The sequence below is a fragment of the Elephantulus edwardii genome, unplaced genomic scaffold (assembly GCF_000299155.1).
Source record: "Elephantulus edwardii isolate Elephantulus edwardi_28Jun2011 unplaced genomic scaffold, EleEdw1.0 scaffold00100, whole genome shotgun sequence".
Classification (NCBI taxonomy): domain Eukaryota; kingdom Metazoa; phylum Chordata; class Mammalia; order Macroscelidea; family Macroscelididae; genus Elephantulus; species Elephantulus edwardii.
In genome coordinates this window covers 291,831-297,180 of record NW_006399850.1, presented here as the reverse complement: position 1 = coordinate 297,180, position 5,350 = coordinate 291,831, and the positions used below count along the sequence as shown (strand labels likewise).

General features: G+C 47.2%; 1 protein-coding gene across 1 annotated transcript in view; it reads left to right on the top strand.

The window, feature by feature from the left end:
- Positions 1–1,079: 1,079 nt before the first annotated feature.
- The window catches only part of BAZ1A (bromodomain adjacent to zinc finger domain, 1A), a 126,550-nt gene continuing 122,279 nt past the window's right edge, over positions 1,080–5,350 (top strand). Inside the window, exons 1-2 of the mRNA XM_006891575.1 lie at positions 1,080–1,592; positions 2,074–2,244. The gene's annotated coding sequence lies outside the window, so the exon portion shown is untranslated. The remainder of the gene's footprint in view (positions 1,593–2,073; positions 2,245–5,350) is intronic.

Genomic DNA, 5,350 nt, shown 5'->3' with positions numbered 1-5,350 from the left:
CTATTGGGAAACTTAAAATTTATTGAGAATTGTGAAGCACCACTCAGGATAAAAAAAACAAAACAAGATACCACTCAGTATACGACTTAGTATACTTCACTGTTTAAAACACTAAAGCTTTTGAGTGCATAATTTTTGGGAAAGTTTAGCCATGCTATAGAAATACTACTGAGATAATTCCCAAGCCTCTGTGACTTCCATATGCTGTTATTGTTATGTGCTGCATATAAAATTTTTTAAAATCCATTAATATTCACTTTTAAAATATGCAGCAAAATTAGGCCATTCACAAAACATTTATTCTTCCAACTGCTATAAAATTGACCAGAAGGAAGTTAAAATGGGGTAACTCTTGAGATTCGGATAATCCCTTGCATTTTTTCTGCTCCAGTGTATATGTGTTTAATGAATTTAAAAGCATATGCTGTAATTATAATCCACAGAATGAATAATTAGAATAAACTTTTTGTTGAAGAACTTTTTAAAGCTTACTAATTTTTAACACATTAACTTGAAAATATGCGACTATCAAAGGCAGTAGCAAAAATACGTTAAAAGTTAATATTCTGAGTTTCTTCTAGTTTCAGAAATCCTTTCTGATTCAAAGTCACATGTCATGTACATGAAAATTGTTTTCACAGGCAAAAAATATTGATATATAAGAAAGTTGTTTTAGAGGAAATTTCAATAGTAAATTTATAATCTGAAAAATTCTGAATAATAGAGTTAAATTCTTTTACCAAAGAGTTGTGAGACTTGCAAAATATTGTCAGTAATGTATTTTGAATATTACTTTTGTAGGATGTGGTTTTAAATTTTTGACTATGTGAGAACCCTTTAGATATATTTCCTAACAAATCTTTTTTCCTCTTTTCTTCTGCTATTTTATTATGAACTCCCATCTCTAAGTAGTAGAGAACTGCTGTCAAAATAGGTATTTTCAAGATGGATGTATACACCAGCAAAGTATTTTGTAGAGGTTCGAATTCTAGTTTTGAAGAAGAAAGTATCAAATTCTTTTTCTTATTCTTCATTTGACTTCCCATCTTTAAAATGCAAGTTAAATTGTAATTTGAATCCTTTTCCCATCGTGTAACTAGCCGTTGGTGCCAGACTTGAAAACGAAGGCTTTACTTTGCTAGCCATGTGTTTATGAAACCTTAGCGCTTTCCCAAGATCTTTTGGCTGATAATCTCAAACATGGAGGATGCTTCTGATTCTTCACAAGGGGTTGCTCCATTAATTAATAATGTAGCTCTCCCGAGCTCTCTGCCGTCTCTTCCTGTATCAGTGACAGGCTATAAAAGTCATCGAGTAGCCAATAAAAAGGTAGAAGCGAGAAGTGAAAAGCTCCTCCCAACAGCTCTTCCTCCTTCAAAGCCGAAAGTAGATCAGAAACTTCCCAGGAGCTCGGAGAGGCGGGGAAGTGGCAGTGGGACGTGATCCCCTCGCGCAGCGACCAGCAGTGGCAGCAGGAGGAGCGGAGGCCGGGGGTGCAGCGGGGACATCTGGAAGCCACCCCTTGGGAAGTCAGAGCCTCCCTTCGCTTCTTTGTAATTGAGAAGGTGAAGTGGCAGTCGGCGTGTTCTCAGGTGAGGGGCTCCCCGCGACACTCGGGAGCCGGCCGGCATCCGTAGCCAAGTGCTGGCGAGCGGGGGGAACAAAGCGAAGCAGGGCTGGGGGTCGGCCCGCGGTGGGCGCCCTCGCGGGGTCGGGCGCGCCGGCAGAGCGCCGAGCACGTTGTGAGCCCGGCGGCAGCCGGCTAGGAGCCGGCGCTGGGGGAGGGGGCCGTCCCGCTCCCGCACCACCAGCCTGCCCGCCGTGGGGCGTCCGGCCCCATTGTGAACCGGCGGCCGGCGGTGCGGAGGTGGGGCGCGCTCGGAGGGCAGAGGCGACGGTGCTTCGGTTCGTTCCAGACCGTGCCGGCGACCGGAGCGAAGTCGGTTCCGAAGGTAGCGGCGGAGCGTCAGTCACACAAAAGGCAGCCGACCTGCCCCGGGCGCGTGGACCAGCCCACGCCGCCGCCGAGCGCTCCCCACCTTACCGGCTTTCCTTTCCCTCCAATTTTGATAGGGAAGCGAGGCCGACGCAGGCGGCAGAGGGTCCGGGCGAGTCCGCGGGCGGACAGGAGATGCCGCTGCTACACCGAAAGCCGTTTGTGAGACAGAAGCCGCCGACAGACCTCCGGCCCGATGAGGAAGTTTTCTACTGTAAAGTCACCAACGAGATCTTCCGCCACTACGAGTAAGGGCTGGGCTGGGCGCGGGGGGTGCGGGGACGCCCTCTCCGGCACCCTGAGCTCCGTTCAGCTCTTGTCTCGATCCCCAGCGCCCTTTTGTCTCTCCTTTTTCTAGCCCTGGGCTTCTGGCGGGGTGATTTGAAAGTGACGGGTGGCCACAGGCCCGCGTTTCTCGCCTCCTAGAACTCGACCGAGAGGCGGAGCGGAGCCCGGGGCTGGCCCGCTTGGCCGCGGTGCGCGTTGGGGGTAACGGCCCGGGGCGAAGCGGGCTGGGGTCCCGGCCGGCCTCGGGAAGCGCTCCGGGTCCCGGCTGCCGCCTGTCTGCTCCGCGGCCGGGCGGCGGAAACCCCCCGGCTCGCCCCTCCCCGCCGCGGCCACACGCGCACTCCGGGACCAGTTCCGGGATCCCCGCCCGGCGGCCGCGGGCTTCCCCGCTCGGGCCAGCGGCGTGGGGCTGCGGTCCCCCCCGGCTCGAGGAGGGAAGCCCTGTGTCTTTGGGGGCAGGAAACGGTCGCGATGGGCTTTCGTTTCCTTGGCCGGCGGTGGGATCGCTTGTTGGCCCAGACTGGCGTAGGGACGGGAGGGAGCGGAGTTGAGAGGCGGGGAAGGAGAGTGGTTTTAGGAGGGCCGGGGTCTGGGGGGGGGGGGTCCAGGACACTGGAGCCCCCGCCGACCCCCTCTGCGGCGCAGCTAGGCCTCGGAGTGTGCGACTTGAGCCGCACGCGCTGTCACCGCCTCTTCTGGGTGACTAACTCCTGGCCCCAGGGAACTTGGCGTCTCCGCCTCAGGGAGACCGAGTGGGGAAGAAGTCCCGGCCGGCGAGAAGAGGAAGGGGGAGAGAGCGATGCCCAGGGCGCCCCTCGTTTTCACTTTCGCGTCTTGGGAAGGAAGACTTTGGGAGTTGTGGGAGGGAGTTCCGACAAGTTCAACTTCAGCTTCAGCCTCTTCATTACCCAGCGCATGTGGGCCGCCTGGCATGTGCCACTTGCTGTTGTTTTGATAACCCCGAGCTGCTGCTTGCACAGTTTCAGTCCCTTTATTTGTAGCCTCTCTCTCGGTTTATCCCAAGAACTACAGCTACTCGTGCCTTGTGAAGCGAGTTTAAACAAGATCTAAAAGTGAGAGGCTTGAATTGATCACTCACTCAAACCACCTGATCTCACCCCCCCCCCCGCTTTGAATAAAAAACTCAACTCACGCTTTATTCTCTCCACTCAGTCAGAATCCATTTGTGATATCCATAGCAAGTGCTGCAGCATCAACTAAAACTTAGGTAGGAGGCACCTTTTCTGAGGGGGACTTTAAGCAAACAACTTCTGTCATAGAAATGAGTTGTTGTTGCTATTGTGTGACTTCGACTCATAGACAACCCTCTAGCGGGTTTTCAGAAGGAGTAAATCCTAAAGGAGAGAATTACGCTTGCTTCTCCCAAAGAACACAGTGGATTTGAACTTTATGCCTTTGGGATTGCAGCACAGCTTCTTGCCACTAGGTTCCCAGAGAAGTGCATAGAGAGGTGAAAAAAGAGTTCTGTCCTTTGGGTATTTATTTTAAGCAACTTTTCTTTTTAACTCCGCAGGAAAATGAGATACAAATAAACAAGTTACATCAAATATTGTTTTAGGGAAGACAGTCCTTTTTTTAAAGAGGCATGCACATTTCAGTCTGCTCCTGTACAGACTTGTTTTGTTACTCAAATAGATTTCACTCTTGTAACTACTTAAGTGAATTTGGATTAGGTAACTTTGACAAGGATGGTATCTCTAAGTTAAAATCCTTGGTAATTATCTAGTGCTGCTATAACCAAAATGTTACAAATGGGTAACTAACATTTCTTAGTTTAAGAGGCTAGAAAGCACGATTCAAGTGGGTGGGGGGTGGAAAATGAAGGAGACTTTTGTCTTTGGTTTTTGGTTCTTGTCTTTCTTAATTTCCTGTATTTTAACATCTCTTACCCCATCTCTACTTCTTTCAACTGCTTGTTTAATCTCTCATATATAAAAAAAAGATTGATTTAAAACATACCCTACACTAATCCCCATTTATTATCATAACAGATAGCTCAGTTCATAGCTGGTATTATAACTCTAGCTATAGACATTAGGATTAACAACACCTTCAGGGTGGGAGTGAGGTTGGTGGTGGGGCAAAAGGGTTACACAATTCAGTCCTTTCCAGTAATAATGCTATGCCTATTTAAAAATCATATCTAAGAAAGCCAGAAAAATAGAAAACGTAAAACTCTTTTCCTTTGATAAAGGAGTCTTAACTTAAAAAAAGAAACTCTTTTTAGTTTTAAGGGGATATTTAAAAATTACACATTTTTCATAGGCCTTAATCATTACATATGAAATATTGACAAGAAGAGTTTTTGTAGTACAACCTATTCCTTTTCTATTACTATTAATGAACTGAATAATTTGTAGTTTTAGGACATTTTAAAATAAATATTGGTTTTCCCTGGCCCCATTTGGATTTTGGGAACTTTTTTTTTTTTTTTTTTTGGATTTTGGGAACTTAATAATCAGTTTTTTTGTTTTTATGTGAGTGTACCGTCAAATCAGATCTGACTGGTACAGGAGGAGATTGTCCCTCCTTCCCCGTGGATTCGAACCGTGCACCTCTGGGATTGTAGTTGCAGCTCCTTGCCACTAGGCCACCAGAGCTCCCCTATAATCACTTTTGGGGAGAGAATTTGGTTTAGGAACAAAGCTATTTCATAAGTAAATCCTGAACACGGGCATTCTACTGATGTTTAAGAACATCATTAAGAAATCTAAGGATTTTTATCTCTATGACTGGGCAAAATTGGAAAGAAAACTGCCATTTAATTATCCTTAATAGTGATCTTCCAGAAGCCCTGGCAGGATGTAGTAGGTTAAGGGTTAGCCACTCCAATGGAGAAAGTTTGAGGCTGTTTACCCATATTAAGATTATAGCCTCAAGAACCCAGGAGGCATACCATGAATCAGAATGGGATCAACAGGAGTAGGTAGGGTTAGGTTTTTATAGTATGCTGAGCAGTGGTAGGTAGCATTAGTAGTTAAACCCCTTATCTGCTAACTGTTGTTGTTATGTGCCCTCGAGTCGCTTGCGACTCATAGCGACCCT